Source organism: Magallana gigas, chromosome 5 (assembly GCF_963853765.1).
Source record: "Magallana gigas chromosome 5, xbMagGiga1.1, whole genome shotgun sequence".
In the NCBI taxonomy this organism is placed as follows: Eukaryota; Metazoa; Mollusca; class Bivalvia; order Ostreida; family Ostreidae; genus Magallana; species Magallana gigas.
Genome location: NC_088857.1, coordinates 13,616,078 through 13,638,721, shown reverse-complemented (window position 1 = coordinate 13,638,721; position 22,644 = coordinate 13,616,078). Strand labels below are relative to the sequence as shown.

The 22,644-nt window shown below is 33.0% G+C and overlaps 1 long non-coding RNA gene across 1 annotated transcript; it reads right to left on the bottom strand.

The window, feature by feature from the left end:
* Positions 1-2,526: 2,526 nt before the first annotated feature.
* Positions 2,527-12,762, bottom strand: LOC105322393 (uncharacterized). The gene is made up of 4 exons (XR_010714213.1): positions 12,420-12,762; positions 5,844-5,898; positions 3,867-4,091; positions 2,527-3,621 (listed from the first exon to the last, which is right to left on the bottom strand). It is a non-coding gene; the product is annotated as an uncharacterized lncRNA (long non-coding RNA).
* Between the last annotated feature and the right edge of the window lie 9,882 nt (positions 12,763-22,644).

Below are 22,644 nucleotides of genomic sequence, written 5' to 3'. Positions count from 1 at the left end.
TTTTATTTTTGCTTTGTGTTAGAATAAACTTCTTGCTTTTTTCATTGACTTCCTATATTTTAAATCCTCTCATACATTTTATTATTCAAAGACAAAGTAACTAACAGTTTAACACGCAAAAATGATAAAATAATATTGGAGAGATTGAAATACGATTATCAATGTTACAAACTTATTCCTTATAAGTTATTATCAAATAAAAATTGGACAGCAAAATATCACAGGTACAGGTCCTTGCAATACCCCATGCTTCTTTGTTTTTCCTTTTTGATGTTTTGCTCATATCTTATCTCTAATGACCTGATACAAATCAAAGAAATTTCGACACTTGATATCTATTTGATATTAATACAAAGTGTTTTGATATTAAAGGCTTTTCAATTGACCAATAATTTACAGAGATAAAGTAATTTACTGTAACTGTATAACTCGTATTTTACATGTAATAGATTGTGGATTCACGTTTGGCCTAAAATTAATATTCCGCTACTGACTTTCTTTATAGCTTTTTAAAAAGCTAACATTGTCATCACCATAAATTAATGTTTCAGCATTTATGTCATACTGTAAAGAGTAAAGATAGATTCTTCGGGGTGTGTGACACTCTAATAGGAAGCGTTGAGTTGTTTCGCGACTACCACAAGTACAATCGGGACCGCCCATGATGCTACGAGAATGAAGATGAACTTTTAGAGGCTTTCTTTCTTTCCTTAGTCTTGTATGTAAAAGTTGACTTTTACGAAGGCAAAATAAAAGTAAAAAGGACATGACATGTCGTGAGAGTGTAACTGAAGAAAGCGTTTCAAATGGGATATTTTTTTTTATTTGGGTTTTGTTAGATATGTAGTGGCAAATTTTTCCAAAGTTTGACCGTTGATGGTACAAATAAAGTTTTGTAATGAAATGTAGTACTCTTTATATCAGAGTAGCAGTAGCCTTGGAGAATATTTTCAGGGGTACAGCAATGGACCACTGTATGAATTTTATGAATTTACACTTGTTGGCAATGTGTTCAGTCTCTCTTCTTTTGCTTTTTTATGATTACAGGGGTTACTTTTCTTTACGCACAGTGTGCTTATAGTTATGAAAATGACACTTATTCGTCAGGAGAAATGGGCGTCATTTGTCGACGTAAATCCCTAATCATTATTCTAAGGGGGCCATTAGTCTGCTCTACACCGACTTTCCCCAAAGTATGTTAATGATGTTGTTTTACGTTTTAAATGGATTTTGAAGGCATTATAACACAATTTGGTCTGAGCAATAAGGGAGCTAAGTAATAATTAGTAATGAATACTGTGTTGGAGAGAATGGTGCAAGGGAGTCTGCATTATAAAAGACCGTCTTCTCTTTTGTCACCTTGATTTCAGTGGAGCATAGATCGAGTGCACAACTATATGATCGGCGGAAACGGTAAAACCGTAAAAGAGACACCCTCTTTTGCAAAATCAACAGACACCGATGCAAAACAAACGATCACCGATGCAAAACCAACATTCATGCACTGAAATAACGCTAGATGGTGTGCATAAAGGTATAAGGAGAAATCATAACCTGGGGAAATCGTAACTTAGAGAAAACATGCCCTTGAATTAAAGGCAACGTTTTTAGGCGCGGATCAAGGCTTTTTTGCCAGGGAGAATGGAATGATCCAAGAGATATTTAGGTTTGCCAGGGTTGGGGAGGTTATGGTGGTCCTGTCCGAGCCATATATTTGGTAAATTTTAATATATAAAATTTAAGAAACTTGAGTTGTCCGGGAGTGGGATGTTCATTGATTTATATTGATTGATCAAATAATTTGATTGATTGATTATTTATGGATTGATTGATTGATTGATTAAACAGTCTTATTGCTGATGTGATTGATTTATATTTATTGATTGAACAATTTATTGTTGATGTGATGATTGATTGATTGATTTATTAATTACGCCATGACCAAAAATGCCAGTTGGCGATCTATTTATGGTAAATTCTCGAGACATTAGCATACTGGTACCCCAAAACAAAAACTAAAACGCGCCATCGTCTTCTTATTGTAACGGGACTATCTAGGGGTTAGTCCCGTTGATATTCCGATTTTGGAAGGATTTAAAAAGGAAACGATTTTAAGGGTTTAAAGAATTATGTTATATTCTTCAAAATAACAATCATACAAAACAAACGTATGAAACAATATTCTATAAATTCCAAGAATGGGGTAATTATTGTTGTTGTAGATAGAGATTTAGGTTCTTGTCGTGCTAGCATCTACTTTTACATGAAAAAATCAATTTCTATAGTTCCATCGTAAGTCCAGAACATTCTAAGTCAACTTAGACATTTCAAACTTGAGATATTGATGCATCTCATATAATACCGGTAGATGACCCCTACTGATTTTAAGTTCAAAAGATCAATTTCATTTCCATGTATACTGCCCATAATAAAAGGCCTCTGCACTCAGTAATGTATGCCCATGGGAGGGGGCATCGGTGTTTCACAAACTAGTCAATCAAAAATATTTATGCATTTTCAGCTTTATTAATAAGTAAGTAAGTAAATGATTTCTTATAGTGACATGTGTTCTATAAACAAATAAAGATACATGCATATGATATAATACCTTAATGAATAAACACCCGGCCCATCGGACCTATAGGTCACTTTATAAACATGAGTATACAAATACTAGTAGTATGTTTACGCAGTTATTTTTATACAGGATAGATTGTCTGCACATAAAAGCTGAATATACAAATTTTGCAAATTTTGTAATAATAACTTAATGTCAGAATATGTACTTTGACAAGATATTTTACACCACTAAACATTTTAAACAAACACTGATAAAAATTAAATCAGTAACATTTTTATAACTTTTTCATCGAAGTCAATGGATTTCACTCAGCTTAAAAATCACACGATGGAATGATACCCTTTTCTAAATTCATAATTAAAACAAAGTGTTTTAGCAAATAATCGACAATATGAATATCATAACAATTTTCTACAAATGTGACCTCGATACTTACGTTATGTTAATACAGTTTATATATATCGAGTATTCCCGTTACTTTATGTTCCAAACAAAATAGCACATAGATAATGGATCTTAAAGCAATCGATAGTCTATTTTTACAAAATGTTTATTTTAATTTACATGTGAGAAAGTAAGTGACCAAGGAGCACCCCCACCCCCTTTCCCCACTCTTTGGGATGTTGTAAAAAAAATTGACATATTGAAGTGAAAATAAGGAATTGAATAAAAAGTTGAAGTAACAGATAAACTAACACCCCCTCCCCACCACCCACAGGAAACAAAAGATTAGATTTTTGTTTGTTTGTCAATTTATTTGGACGAGTTTTTAAAAAAACGATACTAAGTGCCTGTTAACAATAAATGTCATGTAATTGTTTGTATTCATTCGCATATACTGTAGACCTCTACCTCACAGAGCTGAAGAAACTCACGACCGGAAACAATCTGAAGACGAACATAGCGCCCTCTACACGTTTCTTGGCATGTCATGTTCACTACCTGATGCGATGTTCCCGGTCCTTTAAAAAATCCGCAGAAACAACCGAAGTTTGAACCGTCTGTCCCAACTGTTACATTCAGGTCATGCAACCTAAATTCTTTGATAATGAAACAAAAAGCATTAAATTTACTATACAAGTGTAATAATACAAATAATACTTATTAGGATTATATTATCACAAAAATATTTTATTGATAAACCGGGTAATGACTGCATTCAATTTTGATAATTTAAAAGAGAGGATTGGAGGAATTTTTTTGATGTAGATCTGCTTTCAGATTCATGTAGGGATTTGACGGTTGGGTCTTATGTTATGCTTTGACATATACTGCAGTACTATACCTGACGTTTTTCTATTTGTGAAAACAACACGCCCCACATGAAATTTGTCCAAAAGATCAATTGTTAAAAATGGATAGAGATCTTCATTTGTAACTGCACACTCGGTATCATCTGGACGTACTTCTCCATTCACTGCGAGGCTACCGTTACCAAGGCGCTGGTACGCATACACTGGATCGGCATACACCGAGCTCATTGTTGTTGGACTGTGCAGTGCAAGATTATCTAAAACGAAAAGCACATTTTGAAGTTTGTAAAATATTAGACCAATGATACCTATAACATATTGATCGAAAGACACTAACGTAAAAGCATATATCGATGCAATGAATAGTCAATAGAGATTATACCCTCTCTCCATTCTTGTTTCTTATATTTAACACTTTCTGGGGATGCCTTCAATTTTATGAAATCTCCGTTATGGTGCAAAATTAGCCCGACATACATCTAATAAGTAAAAAGGTCGCCTTTGAATTGGATTCCATTAAGAGAGACTACAACCCAATTTGCGAAACTCCATGAAATGACAACTTTCCTGTAACTTAAATGAATTTTCTTGTTAAGTTCTTAGTATGAACTTTGCAAACAATTACGCTTTTTGAAACTAAAAATTGTCAATTTATGACAATCAAACAATTTTAGCAGGAAGATACAGTAAATATTGCAAGCCAAGCATTTTGTTCAACAGCACTTGCGCATCGATTGTAAATATCGGTAAAAGGGTAAATAAACCATTAACTTCAATAGATTAGGCTAAAAATGATAAAGAGAGATTGGGACAAAACAAAAATGCGAACTAAATATCTTGCAAGAAATAAAAATATAAAATCTACTTTTGTCAGCAATTCATCATTGTATTTTAATAATATTTTAACTTTTAGATCCGCCAAGGATTTTTATTTCATTTTTTAAGGTGCCTTATTCAAAAGAACGTTTCGAGGTCGTACCAAGTGTAGATATTTCTTAACATTAAGAATATAGACGCTTCTCTATTTGTTATTTGCATGACCCTGTGCATTTATTACTTTCACTACCTGTTTATTTCTGTAAAATTACATTTAATTCCACTACAACTGATGTCATTCAAAACCACCTTATAAAAAAAATCATTCAAAGTTCGAGTCGTTTACTAGTGACATAAATTCTGAATTCAGGAACATGGAATTTGACAATTAATCGCCAGCTTATTATCGAAGAAAGAAGATTCAAACATTCAGTAAATGCACAACCTCTATTTCTTTAATGAACTATGTGTAAAAAAAAAAATTAATTGACCAAGATAAGGAAAATGAGCTGTAGTGTCGCCGTAAAGTAAAAACCTCTTTTCAATCCTGTATAGAACAACAAGATACACCAACATGTTTAATAATTGTCTTTTTCGATTCTATGGAATTTAAGCTTCGAGTACTTAGTATTTGACTTGATATTAGAGAGATTTTTAAGTGTACAGGTTCGCATACGTGTGTTATAACTACACGTGCACGTTTTTGTAATTTATCAGTTGAGATTTCATAACTTGTAGGATATAAACTTGTACGTAAATTTCAAGGCAGTTTTGTGACATAAATTTACTTAATTAACTCGAAATAAATGTTGAAATTATTATCAATGTACATGCAAATGAAGCAATAAAATCTATGTAATGTATCACAAGAATATATTCACTCATCAAGTAGATAATTTTAGTTGTAAAAGCTACAAGTTTGTACTTAAGTGTAAGCGACACTCTACAAAAGAACGCGTAGAAACTTTGTCGTCTCAAAAACTGATGACGTAATACGCGAAGAATTTAGTTGATTCCCTTAGTACACCTATACGTACACGATTGAAATCTCAACCTCTCTATTGTAAATATCTATATCAGTGTAAAAATTTGAAGAAAAAATTGTTACCGTTTAAAACACGTCGTGTACCGTAGACAATACAGATAAAACAAGGCTCTCAGAACAGGTTTCAATACTTTGAACAAAAACTTACCGTCCTTGCATATTCCCTGAGATCTTAAGAAGAATCCATTGGGGCAGTATTTGTTCTGCAAGAATAAAACAGGCATGTAATAGTTCGAAGAGGATTTTAAAAAAAAATTAACCCATAACAAATAGAAAATTAGAAATACATGTAGATCAGATTGTGACCACATATATTATTAAAAGTCATTGAACACATTTAATGCATAACTTTCCTATTTAAAAGGGGTTATTCTTTAATAAGAAAGATTTGTATCGGTGATAAATACTTATAAACATAAATAAATGTGTCATTAGAGTGCGTTTGCATTTTCCATTTGCTTATTACCTTCACTAAACAGACAGACAAAAAATGGTCATTAGTTACTGCGAAACCTTTTATACAGGTATTTTAAAGATTATTACAATTATATATTTAAATAGGTATTTGTTTTTTGTGTTTGTTTTTTTTTTTTTGACACTGTTATTAACAATTACTATGACGAAACCTATTAAAAAATGGTTGGTAAACAATCCTTGCAGACGACAAATATTTGCAAACAAATTGATTTGGATTAACTTTTTCATAAAGAAAAGAATTTTATTGAAACTTAATTCATTGGAAGGAAAAAGGGTCGCATTTATGAATAATTTAAATGGCATTATTATTTTTCCAGAATGGACAAAATGCATTGCACACAATATAAATTTGAATATATTTATTATTGTCGACAAAAGAATTTGAATGGGCGAACAGATGCAAAAATTACAAGAGAAATGCATGAACTAATTTAAATTTAAAGAATACTATATATTTTTGTTTCTAAAAAACAATACTTCAAAAAGCATAAATCAGAAACCATACGACTTTGAAGCGTTATAATAATTTATTATCTTCCAGCAATATTTAAATTTTAACAGTTTTGAGTCGACATCTTAATCAGAGCCTCCTCTGGCTGTAACGCCTGCTTTTTATAATATGATGTTGCCAACATTTTAACAATAAAATGCTTTCTTTGATGATTCATGCGGGATATTATAATGGCAACATTGCAGAAAAAAATCGCTAATTCTGCAATAATGTAATAACCCGCATGTATTATCAAAGAAAGAATTTTATTGTTTACATTTACATCTTTTCTTTCTTTTAACAAATTGATAAATTGATCGTAAAAAGTCAGAAACATTAACCAAATTATTGTTAATGTACATAAGTACGTTAGCTAAAATAACAACCAAATCGTCTCCTATGGTAAATTGAGTACGATATCATCATGATTATCATTTGTGCGTTCCGTGATTTTTCTTCGGTCGCTGCAGGTTTCGACCAATCGATAAACGGAGTGGGTATATTTTATTTTGGCTATTTCTATAAATTATATGTTACTATGAATTATCTATAAGTTTCCGTAAGAAATAGAGGGAATCATGCACGGTAGATGTAAATATATATTCATGAAAGAGGGAACAAAGGTCAGAGGAGTATTTGAGAGAATCAAGTTACCTAAAATCACTATAAGGACCCATTTGTCACCCCCTTCCCTCCAAAAGAAAATAATAAAAGCCTTTACCGCTGTCCTCTGGGCAATGAATTGCACAATTTAAGACGAGAACATTAAAACACAACAGTGCATTTACTTGGTAGTTCATCTACCACTACTGTGAAAGTACAAAAGAAAAATATTTTAAAATCTTGATAGTGTTTACTATTGACCCTATCTAAGGCCTGAACATACCATTGATTTAACAGACTTGGTAGATAACTTCATGAACAAAAATTTGGGTGGGGCAGGCCCCTGCCCTCCCCCATGCTACATTGTACGTGCCTGTCCCATCAGAAAAATAACCAGAAAAAACGTGCATCTTTTGACATTTTGAACTACACACAAAGGGCCAACCTTAAAATGTTTATATAATTAGCGAAATTGAATAGTAGTATACATATGAGTAAGAATGTAATAAAACTGAGACGAATTCAATTTAGCTATCTAAATTGAAAGAACATGTGTGCGTACATTCACCTAGAAAATGAATTTGGAACAAATTCTTCCACTCAACTGAGTCAATGTCTTAAGTTATCGGTGCACTATCCCCCTATTCCTAGGTCTAGAATTAAAAAAGAATCATTACTTATTTTATACGTGATTAAGGGTTGATATCTAATACATTACATAATGCAAATATTAAACTATTTTCAGGGATAAAGTTTTGCATAAATTGCAATTTATTTTAAAATTTCAGTCAGAAGCATAAAAAAGAAGAGGCTTTTTATTTCAGTTAACATATAATTATGTATATTGGTTAAGAAATGATTTAAAAACATAAGACACAATATTTTCATAGAAGTGTGTAATAAAATCAGGTTCAATATACAAACTATTCATTGCATCATGTGTAATTCTCAGTACATCCAACCGTTTACAAAAGTAATAAAAAAATTGTGCATCCGTTTAGGATTGTGAAAAAGAAACGACATTTATCACTATTTATCTGAATAATACAAAAGTAAATCAAAAATATCCCAATTTATAAAATATTCATATACAGCACAATAACGTCGATGTCTGCTATGGATTTCACACCTATAAGATCCCCTATGAAAACAATTGGATGAATGGGATTTGTTTGTTTAAATGTAAAGTGGTTTTAACAAATGAAAGTACTGGATTTTCTTATTTGCATAGCTAAAGATTCCCACAAATTGAATGTTTGAAATATGACCGATAGCATTCCAGTATTGGTATTTTATATCAATTGATTCACGTGAATAAATGTTTGCCAATATTTATTGGATCACTGAGTGCCCTAGTAAAAAATGAAACATCGTAGCAGTTGTCAATTGCAGTTTTTATACGATAATATGTTCTTTAAACATCGACCAGGACTTTGATAAGTTCGAAGGAGAAAGAATGTAAATGACACATCTTTTTTTTGGTAATTTTACCGTTAAGCTTGCCTGCGCGAAGCCTTGGCAAACACTGCAAGCTCTAATGATATAACGCCAGAGCGAAGAGAAAATTAGAACTATACAGCTCATTTTTACATTTGAATTTTCAGAAGTGGACCCACAATGGAACATATATATGTTGTGTAAAAGTAAGACTTAAATAAAAGTTAATGTTATGGCCCCTGAGACTAGCAAACGTGAACCCTAACGTCACAGTCACTTAAACAAGAGAAAAGCTATCAATGTGACAGCAAACCGGGTTTTCTTTTGTATAAAAAGTATCTATAATATATTTGTCAACACTGAATTGATGAACACTACCTATCCAGAGATATGGGGTACTCTTTATGCAATACTTTGCCAAAAATGTTCAACAGCTGGTATTTTTAAATAAAATCATCAGAAAAATCAAAATCCTTGCAATATGCATACATCTGATCTATGTCCATTTGATCTGCAAAAGAACAACTTAATTCCTATCTTGAAAAACTGTAGGAAGAGTTGTCCGTATGCTATATTTTGCCAAAAAATTACCAAGTTCAACAGCTGGTATTTTTTTTTAGAAATCATCAAAAATCAAAACCCTAGCAAAATGCACACTTCTAATACCGGTATATGCCCAACTGATCTGCAAAAGAACAACTTCCTATTTATGAAAACTGTAGGAGGAGTTATCCGTACAATAGGGGTACCCTATACGCAATTTTTTCCTAAAAAATGATAAAGTTCAACAGCTAGTAAATTTTGTTTTTAGTATTTTTTTTCAGAAATTATCAGAAATCAAAACCCTAGCAATATGTACACCTCTGATATATATTAAACTGGTCTGTAAAAGATCTAGATCAATTTGCTATCCTGAAAACTGTATTTATATTTTATATTCTGAAAACTATACGAAAAGTTATCGTATAGTTGGGGTACTCCATAATATGCAATATTTTGCCAAACAAAAGGCCCATGGGCCACATCTTACCTGAGACAGATTCTAGCTTGCAAATTATATTTTATAGCATAAATTATTTTTATTTTAAACTTTGAACCCCTTTCTGGGGCCTCAGTACTAGTATTGGTCCGGAAGTTGGCTTCAACAATTTAGCATCTACACTATTTAGAGATGTTTGCATAGTAATCGCAATGTAGTTCTTAAGAAAAGGATACTTTAACATGTTCCCAATATACTTCTATGCTTAACGTTGAACCCCTTCTGGGACCCCAGTGTTGGTCCGGGTCACGGCTTTTACATTTAAAATTTTCACTATTTAAGGATCCTTGTATAGTAATCTCACAAACTGTAACATTGTAGTTATCGAGAAGAAGATTTTTAAACACGATTCCTATATATTTCTATGTTAAACTTTGAACCTCTCTTGGTGCCCCGGTATGAAACTGGGAGTAACAATTAAGAATCGACAATAGCTAAGGGTGTATTCATAGTAATATCCCAAACTGTTGCATTGTAGTTCTTGAGAAGGTTTTAAAAAACATTTCAATATATACATATATATATATATATATATATATATATATATATATATATATATATATATATATATATGTTAAAGTAAAACTTTGAACCCCGCCTGGGGCCCCAGTTTTGCACCAGGGGGTGGGGGGAGGGGTCACGACTTTATACAATTTAGAATCTTTTACCTATATACAACCTTTTGTGTAAATATTGGCATTTCTGGTGCAGTGGTTCTCGAGAAAAAGATTTAAAACATTTTTCCTTTTTATTTCCATGTTTGTACCAAGTTTTGGTTAAAATTGGCCCGGCGGTTTTTGAGAAAAAGTCATAAATGTAAAAGGTTTACAGACGGACAACAGACAAAGACTTGAACATTCGGATCAGGTGGACTAAAAAATTTCAACAGCTGGTATTTTTTTCAGAAATTATCAGAAATCAAAACCCTAGCAATATGCACACCTCTGATCTATGTCTGATAGATCTGCTAAAGAATTACCTCCTATCTTGAAAACTGTAGGAGGAGTTGTCCGTATAATAGGGGTACCCTAATGCAATATTTTGCCAAAATATGATTCAGTTCTACAGCTGGGGTTTTTTCAGATATCATCAGAAATAAATCCGAGCAACATGCACACCTGTGATTTATGTCCAATTGATCTGGATCTGCAAAGAACAACTTCCTATCTTAAAATCTGTAGAAAGTGTTATCCGTACAATTAGGGTACATTTTCACCATTTCAATAACCAGATTTGATTTTTCTTTTGAAACCCGGGTTAAAAAGAAAAACATTATTACACATTCAGTTAATAAATCATTACTCTACTTTCTGCCAGAAATGCAACTGAACGATTAACCATGTTCCCTTTATTAATCGATCAAAAACTCGTGGTATTGTTAAAAATATTTACTGGAGTGAAAAAAGGTATCAATTATGACGAATCAAAAAATAGAAATGTAATTAATTTCATTTTTTATTTTGCATCCATTAGTTTAACCACAATTTAAAAAATGTTTTTAAGCAGATTTTTAATTTATATTTCATTTAATGGGTCTAAACTTAAAGTTTATTTCCTACGAAAAACCATATTTGGTTTGAGTTTTTCTTGGGGAATAAATCTTTTTTACCGAAAATTTATGTAATGAACGTTTATTATACATAACAACATTACAAAATACTTCGATTTTAATAGCTTTTTAAAATATTTTTCGAAAGCAATAACGTAACATATGTTTGTTTTAATTTCTGTTGTTGTCTCATGAATTGAATTTCGGTGATATGAAGTGAATAAGAAAATGATTTTATTTTTAATTATCAAAGCGCTAAGCAAAGCTCAGCGCTTTATAGTCGTTAGACTTCTACTTCCGGTGCATCGAATAACCGCCCCCTATGAGCAGAATTATACATCATTTAAAGTGGTTAGGGAACCAGTTTCAGGGGTTTATGCACATAACAGCACGAGCTATTGTGAATCTAATGTACGGGGTATTGTGAATTTAATGTACGGGGTATTGTGAATTTAATGTAGGGGGCTTACATACATTATTGCAGGGGCTGCCACGCAGTGATGAGGAAATATACAGAACCTAAAATCTTATATACATATAGATGTTTTAAACATACAGAAGCTGGGTTAGCGTTTTTAGTACTATCAGTACTTTTGATTTTATATAATCATGTTTCTACATTGTATGCTCATATCGTTTTTTAATTACTTTTGGAGTCAAAAATACCGAGATCCGCGTGAGACGCGTTTTGTTCGCTCTGGCAAGTTAGCTTTCTAGTCTAATCAGAAGACGCATTTTCTAGATCAATTAATTCTGAAATGTCACGTGACACGCGTTCTTCAGACAAGTAAAATATGAAAACTACACATTAGGTCTTTAACAAATTCCAATAAAGCGCAGATTAAGGGGAAACACTTTACATTCTAACATCAATGTAAGACACGTACAAATGAAACAATGATAAAACATTTTTGATATCTTTTAAATGCTTTATTTCGATCAGTTATTATCTTCTAAACGTTTCTATTTCATGTACTTTTGTTTGAACGACTTATAAGTTGCCAAACTTTGCACTTGCCGTCGAAAATATTTGTCTAATATTGCTTTCATGATACTGAAATTAAAAAAAATTCTCAAAACAAAAAATGATTAAGTAAAATTATAATCAAAACAAAAGCATTGAACTTACTGTTGTGATTTCGTAAAGTTCACATTGTGTAGTGGTGTTTGAAAGTTTAGCATGTCCATAGCGTAGTCGACAAATAAAGGAACCTTCAAAATGGCAAAAATCAAAAGCGTTACAAAGAAGATTCATTCCACAATACAATGCACACTCCCCAAGAGAATTGAATTCTAGGATGTGGACAGAGAAAACACAGAGATCTTTGGTATCGGAAACATGCCCTTGTTTGATGAAATTTGAAGATGAAGTTATTAATTGTCCTGAAGAATGTAATACTATAAAACCGTGCAAATGTAAAATCGCTGCCACGACTTTCATTTTAGATAGTTTTCACCTGCAGCAATTGAGAAAGTAATTATATATGTGCATAATAACTCAGGTAGACTAAGAATTTATACAATAGGTCGATCTCTCATTCAACCAATCTCTAAACATTTTCCCTACTCATATCAATATCTTATAGAAACACATTATGCGTAATCGATAATACATATATTTGTTTCTAGTTTAAAAATCGATTTCATATCGTATGCTATCTACCGAAAAGTGTGCATTTGAAAGGAGGCTCGGATTGAATAATAACTTCTCTTAATTTTAGCTGGATATCTCTGAAATATTTTTCAAAACAAAATTCTTCACCATTACATTGAATTTTTTTTTTCTGATTAACATTACATTTTCGTATTTCAAACTTTAAGGTCTGTATATTAATGGTTTGACCAGTTTCAGAGTGTTTACATTTTGCTTTCCTCTTGCTTTCTTCGTTGATTTCCATTATTTTGAAATCATCTCCCATATTTCATTATTCAGAGGCAAAGCAACTAACAGTTTAACACGCAAAAATGATGAAATGATATTGGGGATATTGAAAAATAATATGAATACCAATGCTACAAAATTATTTCTTTTGAGAAATTATCAAATGTTAATTTGACAACAAAATATCACAAAATAAGGTACTAATGTTGAGGTCCTTGCAATACCCCCTGCTTCTTTATTTTCCTTTACTTCATTTGTTCATTTCTTATCTCTAATGACCTGATACAAATCAAAGAAATTTCAAGACTTTATATTTAATTAATATCGATACAAAGTGTTTTGATATCATAGGCTTTCCATTGACCGTTAATCAATAGAGATAATATAATTTAGCCTTTAAGAGCATTGTACAATGTAGATATGCAAATGTAGAAACCCTAAATTAGATTTTCCTTGATGAAAAGTTTAAGACTGCAAGCTCATATACTTCTAACATACTGTCACATAGATAAAGTATTCACTATATTTCGGTTCTTCATAAAAAAATTCCTTTTTTCAGACTGATTAATTTGACGTTATAAAAGTACATTGATTATATAAATCAGTCTGAACAACAAAGCGCAAGGCTGCTATAGATTCATTTTCATATTTATAAGTGAGACGCCACGACAAAACAGGCTTGTTGAGTTTACGTCTCAATCTAGAAAAATGGCGCTGAAACACAGCGTCACTCACCTCACGTTTTACGTTTTGTTTTTGTTTTTTATCAAAAAGAATAAAACGTTTTCTATTATCGCTGTTTACATGTTTAAAAACAAATTTTTATTTACAGAACTACGTCTATTTTAATTAATAAACTAATTATGAATAAAAAATTGGTTTAAATCTATGTTATGCAAAGTATTTGAATTTTACGACATTAATTGAATGTCCTTACCATTTTGCACATCGTAAGCAAAGATAAGGCAAGTATGCGCTCGGTGTTTTCTTGTAAAAAACAAACAAAAAACAAACAAAAAACACCTGATACAACTGTAGTTAACGCCAACTATTGCCCATCTATGATTAATTCATCCATGAGCAAAATTTTAACGCTCCATTCAAAACATTAATATTTGGGGCTTTACTTAATTCCACACATAGTCCCTTGACATTTTCTGTATGTTTTTTCATAAATAATAGAAGATAACTCTAGACATACAGAGTTTTCTTTGTGAGAAGTAAAAAAAAAATCAGAGACGTATTTGTCATGTTTGTGTTACTGCAAATAGTTACACCCTTAATTAAGTGAATAGTTTGTTATTTAGATTGTTTCATACCATAATTTGCGAATACAATGACAAATATAATTGAAAAATATCAGAATGAAACATTTATTACATGTACTTTAGATGAAACAATAGCAAGCTTACGAGGGTTTTGAAGTGTGATAATTAACGTTTCGTAACCTTATAATTAGCTCGTAAATTAATAAGGAGCAGGAAATAGGACACTTAAAATGTACGTAGAATCTAATAACTTGTTTAAATTTTAGCAAGTTAAGAAATATAACTAAAGGTTTTTTACCTGTCGTCAGTCTTGTTTCCGCTCTCACAGGATGAATGACCATCTTTAAGTTCTCCTTAAAGATAGCTTAAAGATGCTTAAAGGTAGCTTAAAGACGATCTTTAAGCCACCTTTAAGCTACCTTTAAGCTATATGTGTTGCTTAAAGATGGCTTAAAGAAAGCGTAAAGATGGCTTAAAGGCAGCTTAAAGACTATCTTTAAGCCACCTTTAAGCCACCTTTAAGGACAACTTATAGGTCCTTAATGTCCAAACTTCTTTAAGCCACCTTTAAGCCACCTTTAAGCTACCTTTAAGCCACCTTTAAGCCATTAAAAAAATGTTATTTCAATATTGTGCTTAATTTCCAACAAAATGTATTAACTTTATGAAAGAAAAGGTATTAAAACGGTTTTTGTTCTAGAAAGAAAAATGAAAAAAAAAAAAAAAAAAAAAAAAAACCGGCCACGGCGAGAATTGAACCCGGGACCCTTAGTTTACTAGCATCACCACACTTCCTCTGCGCCACGGCAACTTACATATATATTAGCGTTTTTATATCCTATATATCAGTGGATATTGAATCACTGTATTGAATGTGTTTACTTCAAAAGATTTTGACAAACCATTCAGTTTGTAACAATTAATTATATCTAATTTATAAATAACGTGCATGCGTGTATTTAGAATGAAATACGGAACTTGGTCTTCAGTGAACAAAAATATATTATACCTAAATGGAAACCGTTAGGTTCACTATAATAGGCTTTCTTAGTTAATAAATTTAAACCGAGTAGATATACGTTCATCTAATTTATAGCTATAAAAATGTAAGAAAGAAAATGAAATCATTTCTTTTATGAAATGCATTGATACTATTAGGGTATTTGTTCAATTTCCCGCAATTTCCCGGTTTTCATGATCGCGGCGCCGTTCCAATATGTTTAAATATTTACATGTAATTGTATGTACATGATTTTTAAACTATCAATTCTATAACAAACAAAATTACCAATTACCGGTGACGTATTTACTGCATGTGGCAATTGCAAATGACTTGTATATACAATTGTATGATGTGCCAGGCCGGGTATATTTGACATATTTACCCTTATACATATATTTGAATAATCAACCCCTATTTATGATCACCGGTACATTAATTAATTAGCCTCAAGATTTTACTCTTACATACATGTATCGTTAATTTGTAGACGTAACATCTTTGAAACCCAGAGCTAGGAAATAATACTTTGAAAATGAATTACAAATGTAAATTAACTTTTATTCACTAGACTTATCGTATGCTCGTACATACTAAGATTCAACGCCTTTAGAAACCCTGACGTGCACTTGGGCACACGACACACCTGTTGTGTATATCTTGTATATTCTGTGTTAGTTCCAGGGGTTTTCTTAAGTTGGACAAACAATAGACTTTAATTAGATATACACAAACATGCACCTGGGCACACGACACAACTGTTGTGTATATCTTGTATATTCTGTGTTAGTTCCAGGGGTTTTCTTAAGTTTGACAAACAATAGACTCTAATTAGATATACACAAACGAACAAAACTATGTCTAGACAAACAAAGCAGTAATATCCTGCCCGATATAACAAAGGCAGTTGAGAGTCTTTTCATCTTTAACATGTATCTAGCAGATCTAGAGTTAGAAATAATGAAAATTGAAAAAAAAATACAAACCTTAAACCGATTATCAAATTAAATCATGCATTTTTGGTTCATTATCTTTATTTGTTTAATAACCGGAGGAACAGAGAGAGAGAGAGAGAGAGAGAGAGAGAGAGAGAGAGAGAGAGAGAGAGAGAGAGAGAGATTTTTTTCACCGATTAATTTATAATAGGAAACAAACATACTTTAATTAGTTTTATGCACATATTAAGATCATCCCTACAATAATTTTGAAACCCCCCAAAAATTATAAAGAATTTTATAACGGCAATCTGTGTCCATCGGAGCGGTGCTGATGATAGCGATCTGTGTTTAATGGAGCGACGATTAAAACCGCCTGGAACACACCCCCCCCCCCTTCCTTGGAAATTATATTATCACTCGGATGACCCCCTCCCATCTCTATAAAAGAGCTTTAGCATTTAATATGTTTTTATTGTTCAGCTTGATCAATATTGACTTAAAGGCCACTTAAAGACAGTGTAAAGGCAGTGTAAAGAGAGCGTAAATGCCACTTAAAGATGCTTAAAGATGGCTTAAAGGTGGCTTAAAGGTGGCTTAAAGAAGTTTGGACATTAAGGACCTATAAGCACTTGCTTAAAGGTGACTTAAAGGCGGCTTAAAGGTTGTATAGCCTTTAAGCTCCTTTAAGTCACCTTTAAGCCACCTTTAAGGACTTGCTTAAAGATGGTTTTTCGCCTTGTGTCTGTAAGTTGTATTGCAATATTGCTTTTTCCATTTCCTTACTTTTCCATGACGTTATAGACTTAAACCACTATACGATACATCATGAGTTTTTTTTCTTATAACAACATTTAAAAGGAATAACTCTTATAACATTTCATTGATTTTGTTAACAAATCTATGTGAATTAAAATACATTTCAGTCTGAAGGTTTACTTTTGATACAATAGCTAATTGTCAAAGTCTAGGCTAATACAGGGTACATGTATTTGCGAGTGGTAAAATGCAAATACAAATGTATAAGTAATAAACAACGATTATTAAGTGAACATGGCGTTATGAATAGCAGCTGGTCTGCTGACTTTTCTTTTTTACGTTTTTTTTTTAAGTTTTACTTTAAAAAAGACTGAGCGAATGATTGGGAACTTGTCCTGCCGGTCTTTGACAGAGATTTTCCTATTCGACGTCTATACATTTTGGAATCAGTGTTGACGGCAAACTTGTCTGCAGTGAAATAATAGACTATCTCTGAGCTTTATAAAGTATTCATTTACGGAGATAGCTTGTCACGTTGCTGGAATTTCTTGGCTTTTTGCAGAATATGAAATTTCAAATGAACTGACATTAGGCGCGCGATTATTTCCCGTCAGCCTTTTCTCTGGTTGGATTATTTTTTTTTAATCCAATGTAATTCCAGTTTTTTTTGTGGGTTTTTTTGTTTTTATAGCTTTTATGAGTTTGACCCTGATGCCTCTCCCTTGGATTCTCGCATACCCGAAAAAACAGAACACGCTTATATATTATAATGTTCTTATGTTAGCTTCGTTCGGAGATCGTAAGCAACATGTCCATTAGTGCAGCTTGATTTAATTGTCATTTACACTGAAATCATACTGTAATTAGTTAATTTCACTCCAAACATCTTCTAGAATGCTCCATCGCTCTGTAACATCGCTGCGGTCCTTGATAACCCCTCGGTCTGGACAGAGTTTGATTGATCAGAGAACCTGGTATCAGATAAAGTCTGGATGAGCTCATGTTTTTTCCGCTCAAAAATATTCCATTAAGCCTGTCTCACACAGAACACGGTTGGGCACACGGTTCCAATACGGTATACTCGGTTATACACGGGTTGACTGGTACGAGTATTGAGCTCCAACCGTGCCTGGGGATGAGTTGGTACGATTTAGACTCGAATGTAGCACGAGTATGTACGAACAAAGCACGGATATACTCGGTCAAGCAAGGTTTGTCTCGGTTTGAACACAATTTGCAAACGATTTTCATACGATTGTTGTACGGTTCCAAGTACGGTCTAGTACGGTCTGTTACGGCCTAATACAATTGCAACCGACTTTTACTCAATTAACTGGACATTTACAGGGTTTACATACGGCCCGTCGACTTTTGTTCGAGTTAAGCTCGAATTATCACACATTTGTGTATGTTTTGATATAAATTGACTCGTTTTGATGGCTTGGCTTCATAAATTTTCGAATTTTTAACAGAGATGTTATAAAAATGGCAGATGACAGAATAAGGGAATAAGAAATCATGATAAGACTGATAGACATTGAGATTATTTTGGCCAGAAGGCGCGAGGGGAGACAAGAACAAGCCAACAAAAGGAGAAGAAGAAGGAGGCAAGTTTGGACAAGAGAATGACTCAACAGAAGGGTCTTGGTGGCCCTTTTTGTATTCTCTCTGGGAGAATCTTCCATGGTGGGGATTCTTTTGGGGACCTTCTTCTTCTTTGGAGGCATTATGCAGCAAGTACTCTGTTGTTTCAAGGTGTCAGCAGGTAGTTGTGTTTTCTGTTGTGTTCGAGTGCTGTATGATCATACACGAGCTTTGTACAGATGTAGAGACCGTGTCTGGTCGTACTTGACCATGTATAATTCGTACTTGAACCGTATTGGTCGTATGGCGATCGTATGAAACTGTATTGGTCGTATAAAACCGTGTGTACACTCGTGTGAATCGTACGGTTGTATATACGGTCTCGTACGGTCTCACACGGTCTTGTACGATCGCTAATATGATCATACACGGACATGGCACCCGTGCCAGTTTTTTAAAAGTTTAAAAGAAGCATACACGGCTTTCACGGATACACTCGAATGGCCCGAGTGTAAGTCGGATAAGGCCACGGTTGGTTCGGTTGTATGTACGGTTTACACGGGTGGCCAACCGTATAAGCCGTGTGTTCTGTGTGAGACAGGCTTTACATGTACTCGGTAATTCAAGTGTTTGATCTTTGATCTGCTCAGGTCGAAAATAACGTTTTTTTTCTCCCTTGTATGCATGCTTTGATATTATCGCTCTTGTGTTTTCCAGATAAATGGTTCCTTTTTTAAAAGAAGTCATGCATATTTAGCTAAATATATCTTATCGGACCTTTTTTTGTCTTAAATCCAGTATACTTTTCTTTTATCAGGTTCTAAATTCATTAGATAAATTAAGTATTTTTGTCACGGTTCTTGTGGTTTTATTTGATATGACATGGGTTACTATCCTGTTCGATATTCTCAGCTAATATTCTCGGATTTATCATCCATATTTAGTGTACAGTCCTAGGTCTTCATCTCCTAAATCTTTCAGATTAGTTCCCATGCATGGCTAAAGATCCGGCAACGTCCCTCAGTTAGCTCCAGGAGTTTAAGCTCCAGCTTCAGGAAAAGTTTTTTTTTACATCTACTTTAGTAGAACATTTTCGTCTTTGCTACATTTAAAAGCGTTCGTCTTCACTGTAGCACCCGAGATTCCGATTTTTTTTTTTCCGGGGGAAAGGGGTATTCGAGAGATAGTTGAGATTACCGGGGATGGAGTTTGGGAGTTCCGAGGCCTATTTTCGGTAAATTTTTGTGCCAATGTATAAATACTTTGTCACTCACAGTTTGTAAGTAAGTAAGTAAGTAAGTAAATAATTTATTATAGTGACATGTGTTATAACAATTACAAAATGTTATACAAAATAGATAATGAAACACCTATACATCTATATGTCACTGCAAATACAATTATACCATAAATATACACATATTACGCATTGCGTTTTTTATACAATAATGATTGTCTGTAAAGGTAAGATTCAATTAAATATTTAGAGGTTTGTCTAGGAAAATTTGACAGTAGAAAAAAAATACAGTCTAAATTTGACATTACCAGTGTTGGATTATATCCTATATTATTAAATAATTCCCTTCTAAAATCAGAATAGATTGTACAATTCAGCGGAAAATGACTCTCGTCTTCTATTTCATTTAATACACAAAAATTACATATTCTTTCATCGAGAGGTTCCCCCTTATATCGCCCCGTTTCAATTCTAATTGGGAGTATCCCACATCTGAATTGTGCCAAAATAGATCTTTGAGATTTTGAGATGTTCATTTCAAGGTAATTTTCAGTTTTAAAATTTGTTTTAATGCTTTTATACAATCGCAATTTTGGTAGTTGATTTATCTTTCCTAACCATTCATTTTCATAAGTAAGAAACAGCTTGTTTTCAAATTCATTAACATCACAGATTGATAAATTATCGTAAATATGTAACAGATTCATGGATTCAAATAGTGATTTAATACGTGATGTCCATCTAGATGAACCAGTTTGATTAAAGTCCCACAGGAAAACACGCTTTGTTAGCCGATCGTCCTCCATTGTCAGCAATCGATTCCATAATCGCACGGCGTTAATACAGTGTCTATGATAACAGAGTTTCCATCCAAATTCCCCGTGTAGCGCTGGTAAAGGTGTAAATCTGTGAACGCCTAAGTAAAAACGTAGGGCTCGATTCTGTACTATTTCAATAGAATGATAATTCTGGAGGCCCCACACTTCACTACAGTAATCCAAAACTGGTGCTACACAATTTAAAAACAATTTTTCAAAAGTTGAAATTCCTATTTCTTTATATGGACGAATTTTGGAAATCATGCCTCCGAGAGCGCGTCCACCAGCTTTTGATAAAGTATCGGCGTTGTTTTGGAAATTCATTTTTTCATGAAATATTACACCAAGGTATTTATAATCTGTATTATACTGGAGAATATTGCTGTTAATTTGGAACTGAAAATCGCTTCGGGGTCCTTTTTTCCTAAAATGTATTATTCCTGATTTTTTCATATTTATATGAAGACGCCATTTTTCACACCAGTAAGACACAGTATCCAATATTTTTTGCAAATTTTCTTTTGAGTCGGATAAAATAGCAATATCATCAGCATACAATAAAATACCTAAATTGATTTCGCCCACCGTTATACCTTTCCTCAGTTCTTTAATTTCTTTTGCGAGATCGTTAATGAAAAGAGCAAAGAGGGTCGGTGATAAGTTGTCTCCTTGTCGTACCCCAGCTGAAGTAGAGAACCAGTCGGTACATAGCTCACTGACTCTTACACACGATACTGTGTTTCCATATATAGATTTTATTGAATTGTAAAAATCCCCGTCGATTCCATTATTTAAGACGGAGAACTTTAAGAGGTCACGGTCCACTGTATCGAAAGCTTTTTGTAGATCGATGAACGCAACGAATGATTCTTTTCTATTCTGTATAATACTGTTAAGTGTAAAAACGTGGTCATCACAAGAAAATCCATTTTGCTCATCAACAAGCAGGTTGTTATCTTCTAAATATGATACCAATCAATGATTTAAAATAGAGCTGTACATTTTATAAATAGTTGATAATAGACTGATTCCTCGATAGTTAAGCGGTACTCTTGGGTCACTGTTAGAATCTTTTAAAATAGGACATATAATAGCTTGTCGCCACACAGAGGGAATTATATGGGACTCAAAACATAACATGAAGAGGCGATGAATAACTTCTATTACACAATCGTATTTGAGCACTTCATATGGGATTTCATCTACACCAGAGGATTTTCCATTTTTAGATTTCATAATAACATTTTTCACTTCATCGAGTTCTATAGGTCTGTTAAGGTAAGGATTATGTTCTCTAAGGGGGTCCAGCATATTATTTTCCATGAAGTTTACCGATTCTTTGACACGTTGGAGAAAGGCGTCATTGCTGGCTACATCTGTGGAGGGATTATATAAGTTACAGAATTCCGATTTCCAAACGTTTTGCACATACGTGGGGTCACTAGATATAGACCCGTCATTGTCATCAGTATAACACTCTGTCGGTACTTTATTTTTCCTTTTTGGTCCAAGAGACCTCAGTTCTTCCCAAAACTTTTTGGGATTATTTGAAGAGAAATTATCAAGGTTTATAGCCAGATCTAAGTTGTATTTTCGACGAAAAAAACGCATCCGTTTGTCGAGTTCCTGTTGAGCCCTTTTGTATTCACTGAAAGATTTTTGTTTTAATACGCTATTTCCTTTTTTGTGTTTTAGGAATGTTTTCTCGTTTTCCCGCATGACTCGCCATAGCTCAGTGAGCTCATTGTTTGTATCTGTTTACGTAATTAACGTGAGGGCGTTGAATATGTTTTAGTTTGTTTGTTTTTACTTTCACTTCGTCTATAAAATAATAAATTATTAAATATTGAATTAATTAAAAAAAAGTATGC